The sequence below is a fragment of the Cupressus sempervirens genome, chromosome 10 (assembly GCF_028749045.1).
Source record: "Cupressus sempervirens isolate cs-2001-9-10 chromosome 10, ASM2874904v1, whole genome shotgun sequence".
Taxonomy (NCBI): domain Eukaryota; kingdom Viridiplantae; phylum Streptophyta; class Pinopsida; order Cupressales; family Cupressaceae; genus Cupressus; species Cupressus sempervirens.
The window spans coordinates 154436544-154457365 of record NC_143127.1 but is presented as its reverse complement, the minus strand read 5'-3'; the positions used below and the strand labels follow the sequence as shown (position 1 = coordinate 154457365).

Sequence of the window (20822 nt, the reverse complement as noted above, 5' to 3'; positions counted from 1 at the left end):
AAAATGATCACATTTAGTATATATTGGTTTTTCCACATGCTTCTAATCTTTTTCTATTGAGTAATAGTAATAATCTCCATTGATTATTTTAAAAAATTCAATCTCAAACACATCTACAATAAGAACTTGATTCAAACTAGAACTTTTTGACTCACACCTAAACTAAACATGTGTTGCCAGCAACTCAACAAGGTTTGCCACATGTGCAAAAATTATTTATTGACTAGTTGCAACAATAAGTTAATTGTCAGTATTAAAGAAGTTATTCTTGATAGAGCTTTTGAATTCTAGTTTCTATCATTTTCATTTGGTATTCAAGAGCCTTCAAAGGAAAGATGTGTATTACTTTCATGGGAGAGTGAATTCACTTTGGAAAAAATCTTTGAATTAAGATATATAACTTGCACCTTATATAGTAATTCTTTTAATTAGGCTATAGCACTTGCACCCAAATTTCTAGAGTGAAAGAGAAGTTTGACTTCTATGCATACATATTTTATTTTTAAAATGTTAAATGGAGATATTATTGCATATTAAGAAATTAGAAATCTTCACCAAAACCATTTTACTAATTTTCAATGATTTTATGTAGTATTAGTTATTAGCAAATTTTAAATCTAATAATTTAATAATAATAGTCTTCTATAATTAAGTTTAGAAAAGAAAGTATGGATTTTTAATAAAACATTTATTTGATTAATTATAATAAAATATATTAATTATTTGTGATCTTGTGGATGGAATTTTTTAAATTTGAGAATCTTTATTTTAGGATTAACTTTCTCGTTGTTTTGAATTTTTTTTTGTAGAATATCTACAATATATTATTATTTCATTTATTTTTATTTATGATTAGAAAAATGATCACATTTAGTAATATATTGGTTTTTCCACATGCTTCTAATTTTTTTCTATTGTGTAATAGTAATACTTTCTATTGATTATTTAAAAAATTTCAATCTCAAACACATTACAATAAGAACTTGATTCAAACTAGCACTCTTTGACTCACACCTAAACTAAACTTGTGTTCCCAACAACTCAACAACGTTTGCCACATGTGCAAAAATTATTTATTGACTTCTATACATACATATTGTATTTTTAAAATGATAAATGGAGATATTATTGCGTATTAAGAAATTAGAAATCTTCACCAAAACCATTTTCCTAATTTTTAGTTATTTTATGTAGTATGAGTTATTAGCAAATTTTAAATTTAATAATTTAATAATAATAGTTTACTATAATTAAGTTTAGAAACGAAAGTATGGATTTTTAATAAAACATTTATTTGATTAATTATAATAAAATATATTAATTATTTGTGATATTGTGGATGGAATTTTTTAAATTTGAGAATATTTATTTTAGGTTTAACTTTCTAGTTGTTTTGAATTTATTTTTGTAGAATATCTACAATATATTATTATTTCATTTATTTTTATTTATGATTAGAAAAATGATCACATTTAGTAATATATTGGTTTGTCCACATGCTTCTGATCTTTTTCTATTGTGTAATAATAATACTTTCCATTGATTATTTAAAAAAATTCAATCTCAAACACATCTACAATAAGAACTTGATTCAAACTAGAACTCTTTGACTCACACCTAAACTAAACTTGTGTTGACAGCAACTCAACAAGGTTTGCCCCATGTGCAAAATTTATTTATTGACTAGTTGGAACAATAAGTTAATCGTTAGTATCAGAGAAGTTATTCCTAATAGAGCTTTTGAATTATGGTTTCTATCATTTTCATTTGGTATTTAAGATCCTTCAAAGGAAAGATACGTATTACTTTCATAGGAGAGTGAATTCACTTCAAAAAAAATCTTTTAATTAAGATATAGAACTTGGACCTTATACAGTAATTCTTTTAATTAGGCTATAGTACTTGCACCCAAATTTTTAGAGTGAAAGAAGAGTTTGACTTCTATGCACACATATTTTATTTTTAAAATGTTAAATGGAGATATTATTGCATATTAAGAAATTATAAATCTTCACCAAAACCAATTTACTAATTTTCAATGATTTTATGTAGTATTAGTTATTAGCAAATTTTAAATCTAATAATTTAATAATAATAGTTTACTATAATTAAGTTTAGAAAAGAAAGTATGGATTTTTAATAAAACATTTATTTGATTAATTATAATAAAATATATTAATTATTTGTGATCTTGTAGATGGAATTTTTTAAATTTGAGAATCTTTATTTTAGGATTAACTTTCTAGTTGTTTTGAATTTGGTTTTGTAGAATATCTACAATATATTATTATTTCATTTATTTTTATTTATGATTAGAAAAATGATCACATTTAGTAATATATTGGGTTGTCCACATGCTTCTAATATTTTTCTATTGTGTAATGGTAATACTTTCCATTGATTATTTAAAAAATTTCAATCTCAAACACATCTACAATAAGAACTTGATTCAAACTAGAACTCTTTGACTCGCACCTAAACTAAACTTGTGTTGCCAACAACTCAACAAGGTTTGCCACATGTGCAAAAATTATTTATTGACTAGATGGAACAATAAGTTAATTGTTAGTATCAGAGAAGTTATTCTTGATAGAGCTTTTGAATTATGGTTTCTATCATTTTCATTTGGTATTCAAGAGCCTTCAAAAGAAAGATACGTATTACTTTCATGGGACAGTTAATTCACTTCGTAAAAAATCTTTTAATTAAGTTATAGAACTTGCACCTTGTACAGTAATTCTTTTAATTAGGCTATAGCACTTGCACCCAAATTTCTAGAGTGAAAGAAAAGTTTGACTTCTATGCATACATATTTTATTTTTAAAATGTTAAATGGAGATACTATTGCATATTAAGAAATTAGAAATCTTCACCAAAACCATTTTACTAATTTTCAATGATGTTATGTAGTATTAGTTATTAGCAAATTTTAAATCTAATAATTTAATAATAATAGTTTACTATAATTAAGTTTAGAAAAGAAAGTATAGATTTTTAATAAAACATTTATTTGATTAATTATAATAAAATATATTAATTATTTGTGATCTTGTGGATGAAATTTTTTAAATTTGAGAATCTTTATTTTAGGATTAACTTTCTAGTTATTTTGAATTTGTTTTTGTAAAATATCTACAATAAATTATTATTTCATTTATTTTTATTTATGATTAGAAAAATGATCACATTTAGTAATATATTGGTTTGTCCACATGCTTCTAATCTTTTTCTATCGTATAATAGTAATCTTTCCATTTATTATTGAAAAAATTTCAATTTGACACAAGAATTTAAAAAATTAATTCCAATTGTGATGTAAAGTTGAGTGGACCCCTAATTATGACATCAACCATTATTGTATTGGTAAAAATTCGAATTTCATCTCTATACTAATTTTAATTTAGATTACAAATGAATTATTGATTTGACAATGTACTTTCTATTTCTCTACACATATCCCACACAACTTTAATGAAAGATGTTCTTTCAATCTCTCTCACACACATGTAGGATATTGGATATGCCTTCTAATATCGATAATACACTTTTTGTTGGGCACATTTACATAGTTAACAATCAAAACTTACTATTGCAGTCCCTCTGTTTACAATTCAATGTTAATATATGATCACAAACTATATACATTGTAATCTATATACAAAGATAAGGGAGCCAAGGTAGGGGGTTTTAGGTGGTCAATTAATCTACTAGAAGGACTATGAGCTTATGCAATTATAAGAAGAAGAGGAAAAAGCAAAAGGAAGAGGAGGAATAAACAAAGTGGAAAAAGAATGTGAAGAAAAAGAAGCATAAGGAGAAGAGAAAAGGGATGAAAGAGGAGGACTAAAATGTGAAGAGTGAACAACGAACAAAAAAGAAGCAAGAGAAAAAAGAAGATGAATAAGAAAAGAAGTTAAAATTTTTGCAAAGATCGGAGAGGAGGAGAACACAACGGAGGAGGGAAAGGAGAAGGAGAAGCAACACAAGAAAGGTAGGCAACAGTAATAGGATCAAAATAACAAATAGGAGTGGTAGAAATAGAAGGGGAAAATACTTTTTTTCCTCTTCCTTCAACCTCTTAATACATTAAACAATTTATATCTAATAATCAGCTTAATCATTGTACCTCTAGTTATGTAATAATTTCAAAGAAATATGTCAATATAGTACATATTATTCCCCTTTGACTGCAAGAAAAGACGTGAGCTTGATTTCTACAATCCTTCTCAACAAAGTCCTCGTCCTCACACTTTTCTGCACGCGTTCATGATTTTGTTTCAGACGATCTGATGCAAAAATGTTTACGTGTTGTAGTGGGCATTCATGCACTAGCATTCGCATTGCCCACAGATTTCATTCATCTAAACTCAAATTTCTACGTGTTGTTTTTGAGTTTATCTCTTCTAAACTCAAATTTCTAAAGTTTCTGCCGACATCTGCAATTGAAGAACGTGCAGCACTGGATAAATCCAAAATGCCAACAAATAAAGAGTAGAAAACGAAAGGAAATTTGTAATATTTCTCCCTCACGCAACTCTTACCGACAAAATCAGGACTCGGCCTTTTGGCCAAAATACACTGTTTTGGATCAAAGATTATATATGTGGATATTCTAGAGGGTATTTGATTATATATTGTTGGTGTCAATGTTCATGCATGGTGACTTGGAAAACATGCATGCTTGTGTTTTATTCAGACAAACGTTTTGATCATGCACTAGTGGATTGATTGAAGGTTATGAGTGTTCTAATAGTGTTTTGAGACTTTTCACAAACTACTTTGATGTCCATTTAAGTTATTGGTATCAGGATGTCTCACACTGAGTTAAGATTTGTCAATTTAAGACAATTTTACACATTCATTTTAAAGATTTTTATAGCTAAGTAGACTCTCTCGCTTTATATCACTATTGTTCCTCGTGGGAAGAGTCTAAGAACATGTATCATAGCATATTATACCAACATACTTTGTAGGCACTACTACATAATAACACGTTTTAAGACACATATTTCAGACAAAAATCTTCTTTTGTCTTTAACTTTGCCGCCTTCCTAAATTTTCAATTTTTTAAAATTAATATTCACACTTTCGTCTCTACGTGACAAAATAGAAAACATCATTATTTAATAGTAATAATAAAAATATAAGTTCAAAGGAAAATACATTGGGTGTTGGAAAAATTTAAAGAAGCGGGAAATTTGGAACATCGCAGCTAGGTTTTGGCTGACGCAAGAGCAAAAATTCCATATTCCATAGGCAGTCTAGTTCCCAGCGCCCCTGCATTCACTAGGATGATAAAAATACGGGACGGCTAGATCGCCTGGACAAAATCCTTGAGACCCAGATGCCCTTCCTCTGCACATTGTAAGGTTTCGTCCATGCGCTCGTTGGGCGATTGTATATAGAAATCGGGAAGACCTTCTTTGCCATGATCAACGCCAGATTCAGCCAGGCCGATCCTGAACATGGTAGCCGCCTCCAATGCTTTACTTTGCCCTGCTTTTGCGCTGATCTACGGGGAGACTCTGATTTAACCCACGTTCTAACGACAGACATTGAGGCAACAGACTTATTTTAGGTAAGATATTCATGAAATCATTGTAGTCTGTGTTAATTTCATACAACTAGGTTAACGACGTGATATGGCTTATGCTTCCTCTTTGCTGTGGAGTTTATGTGATCTAACTCTTAATTTTTGGGTCATGTCTATCTTCCCTAATCCTGCTTTGGCCTCTAATTTGTAGAATCAAAGATAGAGGTAAGCTAAATCCGGAGCTTTTGACTTTTGAAATAGATTTTGAGGGAAAAATGATGCCTGACTTGTTAAGTTTTATCTAGTTTGATACATTGACTGCAATTAATTCAAATGAATGAATGCCCTGTTCGATAGGTTTAAGATAATAAGATCTCAAATAGAAGAGCCCAACTTGTTTTATGTATATTTTCTACAGTTTCAATCCGAATTCAGGACCCTGTATTTTTCCCCTAATTCAATATTTCTGGGTTTGGTTGTCCCATATATAAATGAACTATTTAATTTACTAAATGATTTTTTAATATATCAAACAAATAAAAATGCTTAGTGCAAGTACACATTGAAAATTGATTCCAATCATCATACTGCTATTCACTGAGACTGAGAGTGTTCACATCTCTGGTTTGTTTTGACTGACAAGCAGTGAATGTCTCTGCCAACAGCTTGACCAGACAAGTTCTGTGTTGCAACCTTCTGCTTCTCACTCTCGATCAAGATGAAGGTAAGATCCACGAAAATGCATCCTAGTGTGGTTGCTTTGGCACTATATTCCTATGCTTTATGTCCCGTCCAAGCCATTTTCTAAACTTAGTTGGGGTTGTTTAGGTCTGATTATTGCATCTGGTCATAAAAAAATGTTTTTAATTATTTTCTATGTAAAGTTCTTCTTGGGCTTTTCCATGGTTCTGATGGGTTTGCCTTCTGTGTGAAGGGATTATTGGTGCATGATGAATCTCCCACTCCTAGTCTTTCCTATTTTCCTGAGTTCTTGAAGGACAGGGATGAACCTCCTCCATTGTTCAGGTTTATAAATCACCTTCCCTCTTGATTCACCTACCTTAGACATCTTAAGGCAAAGAATTGAGAGAGTTTCTTTGCCTTTCTCCTTGAACAAGTCCTATGTCTCTGAAAGGGGGGGAGACTAAATGTTTGGTCAAACTAGGGGATCCCACAGGACCCACACTAACTTCAAAACATTTATATTTGACTAAAAAAGTAAATACTTAGCTTGAGGGTCCTCTCAGCAATTGGTGCATACTATAAGCTTTATCATTTAAATGAATAGAACAAGAACAAAATAATAGGCAATGAAACCAAAGATGATAGAGACTTATAGCTATAGGATGGATGAACCTAGGGTGGATCCAGAAGCTCGAGAAGAGCCATGGGTGAACCTAGACAATAGCATGTACACACCTGTTCATGTTTGGGTTGCCCTTTGAGAAAACCCAAACTGAAAGTATTTTTGTTTATACTCTTACTAATGCATTTTTTTCATTCTTCCATCTTCAGGTGTTTGATTTTAAAACTGTGTATAATAATGGATAGTTCTTACTTTTTCTTTCTAGACTTCAATTTATCGGGTGGAAATTGAATCTATAATTATATCACCTTTCATTACATGGAAGTGAGTTACAGATCAATTTTGTTTTTACTATAGAATTTTCAGATTGATGCCTAACAATTTCCTAAGACATAAAATGAGAGTAGCTGCATAATCAACTCATACAAATTAGAAGGAAGAAAATTTAGTTTGATATTTGGAGACCATAAACAGTTCATAGATATGTATTAATCCCCAAAATGGACAAATAACAGAGTATCTCTCATGCTTTACCAAAATGTAAATACGAAAAGAGATTAAGATGAGTTTGGGAGTGTTACATTTTGCACAAACAGATCACATGAATATTACCTATCAAGCCCCCACTGCTGTTCATAAAATACTTTGAGGACTAGAAATGGGTCTAATCCTAAAATACTTCGAGGACTAGAAACATGTTTGATTTAACAAGTACATAATCATGTGCAATCTGACTTGGTCTAACATTAAAAACCTAGGATTAGAGTATGTACACCCAGTGTGAAACTACATGTGAACTAAATGAAAAAATAATTCATTATGGGATTCCTCAAAGGGGATCTCATAAATCAATGGGTGCTAGGTTTGGAAATGAGTCGAATGACCCAAGAAACTACCTAAGCCTTTATAATGTGTAACTGAAAAAGATTATTTATTCGGTATTGAAGTGTTCACAACCATTCTCAGATAGAAAATTTCTCCTAGGTTATGTTTTGTCTTCAACTTCTTCTTCAACAATAGTGGTTTATGAACAAGAACCATTTTGAATTTGCATTCAATACACCCACACAGTAATAGACCCAACAACCAGTAATCAATAACATTTAAGAACTAAGATAAAGCTGAAGCAGCAGTCTCTTCCAAGAAACTACCTAAGCCTGTATAATGTGTAACTATAAAAGATTATTTATTCGGTATTGAAGTGTTCACAACCATTCTCAAATAGAAAATTTCTCCCAGGTTAGGTTGTCTTAACCAAGATAGAGCTGAAGCAACAGTCTCTTCCAACATGATAAGTAGCTTGCTAGGAAAGAAAAGGATGTCCAGTGTAGAGGTGACTGAATCTAGGGCTTTACTCAAAAAAGTTTCTCCACTTTGACATTTGCAGATGCCAGATATATATGATCCACAAATAACTGCTATATTTCTAAAGTTCTACATTGCTTTTATGTGCATCTGACAACTAAATGCCATGTTTAAAGACCAAATGAACTTTAAGCTTCTCATGTTATTGTTGTACTTTTTTGGATGGTTAAAACTAAAAGTACCTTGATTTTATTATTTCAAATATCGTCGATATATGTTATTCATGTTATTCTTTTTATATTTGATTTTTCTTATAGCACAAATTCATTTTCTAAAAATCAATTTTACTTCTCTACATTTATGAATGGAATTACAAAGAGGCCTTTCTAAGATTATGAATCTATTGGTAACATGCAAACTCTCTGAGAGATCTTAGTGTCTTCATTGTGAAAGCCATGATTCTATGAATTTAATCAGAACTATACATGAATGTAAAAAATGTTTTTATTTCTGCATTACTATGATAGTATTTGCAGTTAGCAACAAGTTGATATCTTAAGGCTTTTCATGAAGGAGAGTTTTGTCCTTATTGTGATAGTATGCAAAAGGAATCTTGGAAGACAGTTTTGACCTTGGCATATTAAAGTCTTTCAGTGTAGCATATGGGGATTTAAGTATCTCACCACTCTATATACTGAGGAGTACTTTTGTTGAAGGCATTCAACACTCTAGTAGAAATGACTTGCATTGAGTTTCTTTTTATTTGCTATGGAAGTTCATATTCAAGCATTATTGTGACATTTATGACTTGCATTGAGTTTCTTTTGAATAGATAGCTGATGAGATATACAAGTTGGCATCAATATCATTGAGTCCTAATGTACCCGAGTAAGCACTAGTGAGTTCAAAGCTTTAGTAATTTATTTTTTGAACTTGTTACTGCACATATGCATTGTCTGACTCAGTATGGTTTCTCAATATTTATCCAATAGGATTTTTCATTAGGGCCAACAGGCAGCCAGAAAAGCTTCATGCAGTAGGTTAAAATGCAGCATCACGACCCCACTCTTCTACCTCTAGTGACTCTATGCCACAGACTTGCTTGCAGGGGGATGAGGGTTTGAGCTTCCAAAGTTATGGACAACAAGTTGTTTAATTGTCAGATAGAGCGATCAAGATGCTTCTGTTGAGATGAATCTATAATTATCCACACCACTCGTGGAATTACCGCTGTGGGGTAGGAACAGAGTGAACTAATTGTTATTGTCATAAGGGATCACTCCTCTTTCAAAACTTGTATAGGGTGTGTTGATCATATCTTTGCATTATGTTTGAGTGAGACTTGATTCCCAGTGTCTTTATCTGATAATGGTTGCATTGTTGGTTGCAGGAATCAAACAACAGAGGAAACAAAAAAAGATTGTTGAAGAGGTGCTTTAAAATTTGGAACACCGTCCTGAAGAGCGAATTTGGTAATTCCCTAACTCATTCATTTTCTGTAATGTCCCCTATTTGGATAACTTGAAAATAGGAACAATTACTCTACTTCTCACACTTTCTCTATCAGATACTTGTAATTAAACTGAAGGCTATATGGGACATCAACTGCTAAATTAAGATCCAATTACAATATATATGTGCAAGATGATATTGATGTCAAAATATTTGATAGCATTGCCTGTATAGTGATATGAAATATGCTATGAGTACGAAGTTCCCTTTCACTCATAGTGATAGTATAATGGTGTTGTGTTATATAAATAATATAGGTATGTGCAGGTGATAAGTTTTATTTGCAGTAATGTATTTTATGTCTGATATGACACGATAATTATCCTAATGTGTGATATCAGTATAAGTGATGTTTCTAGTCACTTTCTAAATTTTATATACTTGCACAAAATATTGATGTTGTTTTTGGTTATCCTTTCTATATGTCAAAACACGGTGTCATCACTTGTCTGCAATGATAAATTTGTAATCAAAATATCTAAGGAAGATTTCTCAGGCAGATTTGAATGAGTAAAATAAAGTTCCAATCATAAATAGCATGGACTACGATAAATTAGAATCTTGTAATGTCCCTTCTAAGAACTTGGGACTAACTTTAATTGTGATAGACTTCTTTCTATTCAAAACTTGTTCCTATTATTTTTCAATGCTCACAATGCGTTTGAATAGTAGACAATATGCTTTTTTAATATCGACTTTCTTATAATGCAATGGTGACGCTTATTTGATGGAGGGTTTTTTGTTCTGATGGTAATTCCTATGTTCAATCCTTATTCGCTGTTTGAGTGCACAATCTTACAAATTCTTTGGTGGATACTATGTTTGATATATAGCTTAAAAGCCTGCAATGTCTCTAATTATCTACTGTTGCAGTTATATAAGTGTTTGATTTGAACCAATATCTATGCAGAATGATAGATTATGTATCTGATATACAATCTTTAGACTATGTACCACTGTCTTGCTAGGAGATAGTTTGTTTTAAAGAGTAAAGCCAATACTAGATAATTAAAAAAGTAATGTCCGATGATTCCCCAGATGAATATTGTAGATCTCTCTTTTATAATTGATAAATCAAATGGATGCAACCCTTAAGAGTAAGAGACATCCTTAACCAATCACGTCTCTTGGGTTAGCAATGAGACTTGCACTCTTAATCAAACATATTTTAACAATGATTTTAATAGTAATCTCCATATATTAATTATTATTAGAGTCTTTTCAGATCATATTCAATAGTTAGTTATGGTAATGATGTGTTTAGTTGATGCACCATCTCCCATGTAGGACTAAGTCATTTATGTAAATATTTTTGTCTTAGTCATGCATGATTAATATCCATGTGCCCTCATCAATTATTGATCTGATCAATATTGATTTCTCTTATGCTGCCAACATATTGTTAACTTGCAATCACATGGATTTGTTTAATGAGTCATTGTTGAATGTCATTTCTGAGTTATGGATGTATAGCTTAACTTTGACAGAGCTCTTGCCTGAGTGTGATCGCTATTTTCTTTATTTGTGGTTGTCGGGGATGATAACTTCCCATAATAATGTTGACCTTAATTAGTATATTCCGTTTATTATTTTTAGTTGTTGATTCAGCACGTCAGCTAATTCACTATTTTCTTAAAATCCTCTACATGTCTTCATGTACTCATAGTTCTGGAAAGGAGGGGAGTGACCTCCACCAGCAGAATAGAACTGCTTCAGATATGCCCTGCAGAAGTTACAGATACCTGCAGGAGTAATCATGTTGCCAAATGGAATGGCCTAACATACCTTCATTCCCCTTGTTACTTCTAGAAGTCTTTCGATTATCACATGGATTCCAGGATGACCCCCATAGTTTCTCTCTATCATGCGAATGTCTCCTTATCTTTTGATGCTTGATTTCAAGCATATGCAATTTGATGTCTATATGCTATTCTAGCCTATAGATTTTCTTTGTCTATTAAACTAAGATTCTCTATGCACCGGAATGTCTCTTCTGTTCTAGAAGTAGTTGAAAACACATTGAAAAATGTGTGAGGGGTAAGTCCACCCAATAAATTGAATAAACTACAATGGAGGAATAAAATCTCAACCCAAATCAGTGGTATAGAATTTGCTGGCCATGAAGGGCAGTACTGAGGATTCTAGTTATATTGTTAATTCTCTTTTTGTTTAGGTACTATGAATGTTTATATTCAAAGCGTTTTTCTTTGTGTGGGGGAGAACATAAAAGATGATTTTGCATTGCCAAAAAGATTTTAGTTATACTAGTTATATTGTTAATTGTCCCACTTTAGTACCTTGAATCTTTATATTCAAGTATTTTTCTTTGGAGGGGGGATGGAATTATATTTACCTTGAATACTGAAATAGTTACAAAAAGATTTTTGTACAGAAATAGTTGTTACTAGAAGTTTAAGAACAACATTTAAGGTAGTTTATGGCAGATCTATGTTAAATAGAAATGCAAAATTGAGACAGTTAAAACACAAAAGAAAACTATCTATACATATCACAATGGGGTGAAATTATCTTGATAGAATGAAAGAAATTGTAAAGAATTTTTTTTTATTCAAAGAGTTTTTGTAGTAGGAAAAAGCATAGCTTTCCACTTATTAACACTTTCATTTCTACATTTTTAAAATATAGAATGTATGCTTTCTTACATCAAACTGTACATGTTTTTCATTGAAATGTTTGGTACTGTATTCAGTGATTCACTTTTTTTAGCATTTATTTTAGAAGAATTTTTTTTTATACTTATCACTCTTTAAAATAAAAGATAACTTCTTTTTAATAATATTGTATGTTCTTTTTCTTTCAACATTTTGATTTCATTATACTCATGATCTATCATGAAAAGAGGAATTTGATATTTAAAAAAAATGTGTAGATAAAGATGGTTAGAGCTATGAAACCAATTCTGGAGCGTGCAATTCATGAACACCTGGAACTGAAGCTCAATGAAGGAGACACATTCAGGATAGCAGGTTTTGGCTATGCGACTAGGTGAAATACATTTCTTGTTGCAAACACCATAGTCGAGCTGTGAAATGCATACTTAAAGGAGAGTAACCAAAATTTGAAGTGCATTTTATTGATCTTTCCTCAAATGATTTCAACTCCCCGCTTTGAATGATGCCTCCAACCCAACAATCCTTTGCCGAAGCAGACAAGAATGGTGATAACAATCTAGTGGCTACAAGATCTTATTTAACGGCTGTTGTTTGTGGGTCATGTTTCAGATATCTGTTTCTAAAGAAAAGGTTGCATTTCTTTAATTCTTCTCTTAATCTCCATTGGCATTTCTTTAAAGATCAAATGTTCTGAATGTGAAAGTATTGACATTTCTTTAATTCATCTCTTAAAAAGGCTTTTTACAGATCTAAATATTTTTTGTTTCATTTTCCTAACATGGCATCTTTAATTCCATACTCTGCTCCAAAAATAGTGTTTCCCATACTCTGCTCCAACAAAAATAGTGTTTGTGCCCACAGGAGTCATGTTTAGTGCAATAGCGGTGGCACATTTTGGTTAGAAGCATCAGGATCTACGAGCTCAGAATCCAGGTTCTTTTTAAACCTATATTGTATGTTTACAAAAGGAAAAGAAAGAATAAAAATTTTCTTCTGAATAATGGCTTCTCTACATGCAGATTACAAAACTTCATATTACCTTTTGTCATTCTTGAATGTGCTTTTCAGAAATGGGGTTAATTAAATGGTGTTTAAATTTTGTTTTCAGCATTATCTCTATTTACCTTGTCTCTTTGTTTAAGATTTTTTTTTTGTTCAAAAGAATAGTATTGATAGATAAAAATCCAGTTACACCAAATGAAGTGATCTCACTTTGATCTAGCATTCATGTTAGGGAACCTGGCTGTCATTTCGTAAGTTTTAGCAAAGCCAAAGCTCTTTGTGTGAGCACATCCACTATTTTCTTCTCAGGTCTAGAGGACAAGTCATCCTCTCAAGTTTCAAGCAAATTGTAATTACTTTCTAAACTGTTTGTTTCTAGATTATAACCTTTGGTAGACACAATTATGAGTCCACAGATAAGTCAGCAATTGAATGCCAACATGATAGTTTTCTATTTTTTTTTCATAGGTCTTCTTATAATCGAACAATGGTTATACAGTTATATAAATGGTGGTGAAAGGTACTATGTTAAAGATGAAACATTATTCCTTATGTTTCATGAAGCAATCTTCTATTATAAAGTTATATTTTATTGTTTATAGTTACCCATATTAGATAAACAAAATATATGATATCTACAAGCCCATTATAAATAAAGTTTACGAACAAAATATCCCTATATCTACAGCCTAGACTTGCTCGTGTCTTTTCACACCAGACCTCCCATGTATAGATTAAAAAACAAAAATGTAGCAGGTCTACTAATGCATTAATATTATTCAAAATTAGATTAGCATGCAAGACAAAAACAATATCAGTAGTTCAGCTGAGACCCTGTTATTATAAAACCCATATAAAGATGCTTGGAGTGGACTAAGTATCCAAGCCATTTGGTTACTCTATTTCAAGACCCACATCAAGATATGCTTGGAGAGGATTAAATATCCAAGCCCAAGATATGCGTGGAGAGGATGAAATATCCAAGCCCAAATTGTGATAACACTCGTGACTAAGAAAAGTTCTAAAATCTTGCATTTAGTATCATTTTCCAGTTCTACATATGACTAAAACTGAAGTGCTAAAAAAGGTTAGGTAAATGAAAAAACATTCTCTATAAAAATGATCATCAAATTTCCTTTCAACTATCAAAAATACAATAAGAAAAAGAGACATCATATCCCTAGAGAGTGTTTTAGAGCATACAACAATTTCTTCAACCTCTTCCTTAGCTTCATCAACTCTTGCAAATATCAGAAAATGTTACAGCATCTCCATGTTCACCGATTTTGGAGCTTCCAAAATCTTGAGTGTTACAACTTCTCAACTAATCGACTAAACACCCAAAATATTAATAAAACTGAAACATAAAATGTGCAACTTTTACTCTCGCTATCATGTTTATTTTTAAATTCAAACCTTACAACTGTCCATTATATTGCATTAAAAGTACCTAGGAAATTTTTACTGGAAGAAGGAAATGCTAGCAAATAGAGCTATGTATAGAAGTGCAGCCTGGAGAAAAGAGTTACAACAATCAGAAATACATAATATCAAGATGATAGAATCTCAACTAACAAATAGAAGTATTTAAGGCTATGTTATAAACAAATAAGAATAGAGGTAGAATTATACTACAAACTTAAGGACTATAAACTGCTCCAGTTAAAGTTATAAGGTACCGAAATAACTCATTTTAATTCAAACCACTAAGCCTTGTTATACAAAAGCTAATAACAAACATTCTTTACTTACATGTTAGTCCCAGTGGGGCCTGATGCCTAGAATTGATCTCCTCTGGCTATAATGTAGGAGGATGGGAGTGGATAGCTAACGATACTACCCTGTAGGGGGATGGGAAGAGGTTGGAGCCTTCCAACCCCTCCTGCCCTAGGGTGGGCTAGGCTAGGTTCATTTGATTATGCTATAGCCCCACTGAATTAGTGGCCCCTATTATTAAATTATTGTGTTAACAAATGCTATAGCCCGACCAACCCCTATTATTACATGTATTTTAGAGTTGCTCCCTGGTGGCCCCTATTATTAGATTATTGTAGAATTGCTATCTTGAGTGCTACAGAGTCGACTGCTATCTTAACTACTGGAGGCTATAAGGAAGGTCCTCTAGAAGGTGCTAACATAATTCAACAACGAAAAGGAAGGCAAGCAACTGGACCATCCTTTACTAGATTCTCTGAATACTTTCTTGTTTGGCTGGCCCCTGCATGCATACCCCTACTATTATAAAGGAAAGTTTATAGGGAAATTGAGTGAAGTGGCCCCGATGGACAGTGTTCAACCACCCCCCTTCCATAGTAGTTGTGTGCCCCTACTTGATTTATTGTATGCTTTCTTCATTCGAAAGACTTGGCACCCTCCCTACCCCTATAATAATAGGCTACCAGGGGCCCCCTACCCTGGCCAATAATAAGCGCCCCCAAACAAATTATTGTAAGGGACCCCTTTCAGATTATTGTAAGGGACCCTGCATAAACAAATTATTGTCTATCTAGCCCTTACCCCCACCTTCATATTATTGTAGGAAAAGGGAAGATTATTCTATGGGTTCCTAGGGCCCTAACGAGTTAACAATTAATGGATAAGAAGGCCGAGCGAGGCTATCTGGTAAACTATGTTTTCTATACCATGGGTGGGAGGCAAGAGTAGCTCCATAATGAGTTAACTCCCATCTAAAGTTGAAGGTAGTAGCAACTCCCTCCTTGCAGCTGAAGACGAGGAAGGGGTGTAGGTGAAAAGGGCCTTTAGGTGGTGGTTGGCCTCTTTCTTTGCTATCCGACCTAACTAACTTGTAGTTATCCGGTAAGGAGAACTAACTGGCTTCAACTTGATACCGGTTTGTCATCTTGAGCTCTTTGTTACCCATCTATTCATCATCTAGTGACCGAATAAAACTATTCGTAGGAGACTCATTTGGATTGATTACTTGAACTACCTTTAGAATAGTAGGGGGCACATAGAATAGTAGGGGCTTATGTGAAGCATAGTTCTCCATTCTCCACTGTGAGCTTTCTTCATTATCGTTTGCTCCGTGGTTTGTAACATGCATTGAGATTCTCCAATTGAACATGCACCATGCCAATTAGATTAGTAGGATGGATTAGGTTGGTGGGTTGGGAGGCTGGATGGTGTTCCCAATTTGAGATCCTTCCCACTTGCTTTGCCAAGATAACATGCCAATTGGGGTGGGGGTTGGGATCACATGTGTGGGTCGGGACCACATGCCAAAAGCTACCAAAGATCTAGCACCAGTAGCAGTAGACCTAGCACCAGCACTTGGCTTCAGAGTTTTCTTCATTGCCTATTCACCTTAAATTGAGAAGAGTTATCATTAAATGTGATGCATATCATACCAAAAAGTTGGACACAAAGCCTTTAAGAATCTATTTGGATGTGGATAGTTGATCAAAATATCAATTGGGGAATTCTAGATTGGTCTTGAAGAAAAAGATAGAGATTAGATTTAGAATTAGAAACTTGCATGATGCTAACCTAAATATTAGTAATTTTTTTTTGAATATTTAAGGTTCCATATTTTTTATTTAACAAATAGTCATCTTTTGGACACAACATTCACATGTTTGCACAAGGTTCTATGTTTCGCAGCTTACATTTCTTTGTTCAAATTTTTAAGAACACGTTAGTTTTATTTACCATTCAATTAACATTTTATGTATAATTTTTCTTGGCATCAAAACCAACCTGTATTGGAGAAAGATCAGTATGAAATTTGTCAAGCATTTATTGTTAATCCAGGAAACTCTCTCATTTTTGTTGATTATGGGCAGGTGAGGTGTCTAATTTTTACTAGATATATTTAGAGCCTAACAAATAAATTAGATTTTATCACTAGTTTCTTTACAATTTGGGATGACTGTCAATTTCTTATTTGAATGTTTAGCTAATAAATGAGTTTGTGTTAAGGTCTTGTAGTTGGAGTCGAGGATTCTTGCCCATCTTTAAAATTGTAAGAGTATGCTAGATGCATTCAAAGCTGATAGAGATTTTCATTCAAGAACAACTATGAATATGTGGCCACGTGTACGTGATGCTGTAGAGAATAATAATGTTTTTCTCAAGTGGGATCCACAACCTGATGAAGAGAAACCCCCAATACCTTTACTAAAGTTAAGACCTGAAATGACACCTCCTCTAACATATCTATTCCTGCATCCTATAACCACCTGTATTCTTGTACGCAGGGATAGCAAGAGATATTTTCTACCTTTCCCCTTTCCCTTGTATTCCATAATTTCAGAGATACATATGTAAAATGAATCCAAACTAGATCCTATGTCTTAATGGAATTTGTTCATCGCAATTACAAGTATATATAGGCATTCCCAATATAAAGATATTCATTAATTATCAAATCTGATCTTGAGTTCCTTTCATGGCTAACAGAGGAAGCAATGATCCCCTCAATTTCTTCAAAGCTACTGCTACTAGCTAAACACCAATCTAAGGATAGATTTACTATGTTTCTGACTACCTTTGTGACATATGTTTGTCGTCTCCATTTGAGATTTATTTGTACACATTACACTTTTTAGCAATCATGTTTTCTTTTCTAATGCACATGCTTAGATAATAATGTCCATCTTTATATTTGTTATGGAAGTTAAGATTCAAGCATTATTATGATATTTATCAGTTCAATTGGGCATCTTTTGAATAGATAGCTGATGAGATATACAAGGTGGCATCAATATCATTAAGTCCTAATGTACCGGGGTAAGTACTGGTGAGATTAAAGCTTTTGTAATTTAATTGTTGAACTTGTTACTGCACATATGCATTGTCTTACTCATTATGGTTTCTCAATATTTAGCCGATAGGCTTTTTCATCAGGGCTAGAGACTGCAACAAAAGTCTTATGTAATCAGATAGAAATCAGCTTCACAACCTCACTCTTCTACCTCTGGTGACTCCATGCCACAAATGTGCTTACAAGGGGATGAGGGTTTGAGCTACCAAAGGTATGGACAACGGTCTATTTAGTCATCAGGTAGAGTGGCTAAGATGCTTCTGTTGAGATGAATCAATAATTATCCATACCAATTGTGGAATTACTATCGTGGGGTTGGAACAAAGAAAACTAACCGTTGTTTTCAAAAGAGATCACTTTTCTTTCAAAACTTGAACAGGGTGTGTTGGTCATAGCTTTGCATTATGTTTGAGTCAGGCTTGATTGCCAGTGACTTTTCTGATAATGGTTGCGCTGTTGGTTGTAGGAATCAAACAACAGAGGAAGCAGACAAAGGTTGCAAAAGAGGTGCTCCAAATTTTGGACCACCCTCCTGCAGTGCGAATTTGGTAATTCCCTAACTTGATCATTTTCTATAATGTATTTGGCTAACTTAGAAATAGGAACAACTAGTCCGCTTCTCACACATTCTCTGTCACATACTTGTAATTAAACTGAAGACTAATATATGGGACACAAACTGCCAAATTCAGATCCAATTATAATATATGTGTGCAAGAAAATATTTAATACCTGATATAATGATATGAAATATGCTATGAATATGATGTTCCCTATCACTTATAGTGATAGTATAATGGTTTTGTGTTATATAAACAATATAGATATATGCAGATGATAAGTATTATTTGCAGCGATGTATTTTTTGTCTGATATGACATCACAATTATCCCAATGTGAGATATTGCTATAAGTGATATGTTGCTATTCAGTTTCTGAACATTATTCTTGCACAAAATATCAATGTTGTTTCTGATTATCCTTTCTATGTGTCAAAACACGGTGTCGTCACTCCTCTTCAATGATAAACTTGCAATCAAAATATCTAAGGTAGATTTCTATTGAGAAGATCCAAATATGAATGAGTAAAATAAAGTTTCAATCGTAAATAGCATGGACTGTGATAATTCAGAATCTTGTAATGCCCCTTTTAAGAACTTGGCACTAACTTTAATTGTGGTAGACTTCATTCTACTCAAAACTTGTTCTTGTTATTTTTAATTGGTCACAATGAGTTTGAATAGTAAATAATATGCTTGTTTTAATATTTGCTTTCTTATAGTGCAATGGTAACACTTGCTTATGGGATGTAGGGTTTTTGGTACCCAATAAATTCAAATAGTATATAAATTTAGGAGTGCATTTTCAGCCTCCCTTGAAAGATGAATTTACTTTTCAATTAATATTATGAGGTCTTTATATGCCACTTTTAGTACTTTTGTTTGATGCATGTTTGTCGCTGAACTTTGAAAAATAATAATAGTATGTGCTGCTGATTTGGCAGGAGCTAGTATTGTGGGAATACTAAATAAATTAGGGAGAGATGTCATTGAAATCATAGGAAAGAACAAGAATGTTGGGGCAATTTATGGAGGTCTGTACGAGCAAAATCCTCTCTTTAGGTATAGCATGTAAATTGCAGTAAAATAATTGCTTGGAATTAACTTACACCAATAAGGTGAGTATTGAAGCGCATAGAGTTAAGGTTTCTGCTCAAATGGATGTAATTTTTTTCCCTCCAATCAATTTCATGAAGTTAGGAAACATCTGAGTTTGCACCATGGCTTGGATCACAATTTTTACTTAATGTATATTTACTTTGTTTGCCCTTATCAATTAAACTGTACACATTGCACATAAATGTCTATCTTTAACATCTGAATGTGGCGACTTTTTTTTGATGATGTCATCAGGTTTCTTGTTCCGTTCCATATCAGGGCAAAGATTCTTTATGCTACATCCGAAGGCAGACTTAGAAGGGAGCTTGATGGTGTTCACTATGATTCGCAGGCCACAGATCCCACAGAGATGGACATTCATGTCATTAGGGGCTGTGCCAATTAGATTACTAGAAAAGTGCAGGAGTTTGAAGATCTCAGCTTATGAAAAGAGTGACATAAAACTCCAAACATTTAAAGGACCCTTTTTATGGTTTTTTTCATAAAATATGTATTCAAATCAAGGATCTTTTGTACTACACCATTAAACTTGGTGGATGTGTAATATGAAGGGAGTTATTATTCAATGATGGTTATGTCATATCAACGACATACTTTATTGGTTGTGGTGGAGGAACTACCACATCATTTTGTAAGAAACAAAGCACTGAAAAGAAATTAATTATTATGGTTTTTTTGGCCAAGTTAGTTTGTTATGTTACTTTGTTGAGTGTATTTTGTTATGTTGCTTTGTTGAGTGTGTAAGAAACAAAATATTGAAAATAATTACAGTGAAACAATATATGTTGAAATTGTCGAGGAAAAGAATATTAATTTAAAATATCTTTTAATAGACTTGTGGATGACAACGCATATTGTCTCTAAAGAAACAATAGTTGGATGCAAACACATATTGTTGCTGTTGCTCCAGAGACAATAGTTGGGAAATACTGTCTCCAAAGAGACAAAGGTGAAATTGTCTCTAAAGAGACAACATTATTTTGTTTCATATTGTCTTACAAAGACAATATTTTACGACATATTTTAAGACACTCGGTTAAAGATGATATTGGAGACAATACACAACTTT

At 32.6% G+C, this 20822-nt stretch overlaps 1 long non-coding RNA gene across 16 annotated transcripts; it reads left to right on the top strand.

The window, feature by feature from the left end:
* Positions 1 to 5151: 5151 nt before the first annotated feature.
* On the top strand, positions 5152 to 20436 carry LOC149533040 (uncharacterized). 16 transcript variants are annotated; one of them, XR_016357092.1, is made up of 11 exons: positions 5152 to 5578; positions 8977 to 9042; positions 9137 to 9381; positions 9535 to 9616; positions 12547 to 12919; positions 13151 to 13222; positions 17985 to 18040; positions 18138 to 18285; positions 18541 to 18622; positions 19579 to 19668; positions 19988 to 20436. It is a non-coding gene; the product is annotated as an uncharacterized LOC149533040 (long non-coding RNA). The 16 variants fall into 16 exon arrangements; XR_016357093.1 differs by having other exon boundaries at positions 19579 to 19696; XR_016357094.1 differs by having other exon boundaries at positions 9137 to 9447.
* Positions 20437 to 20822: the final 386 nt, after the last annotated feature.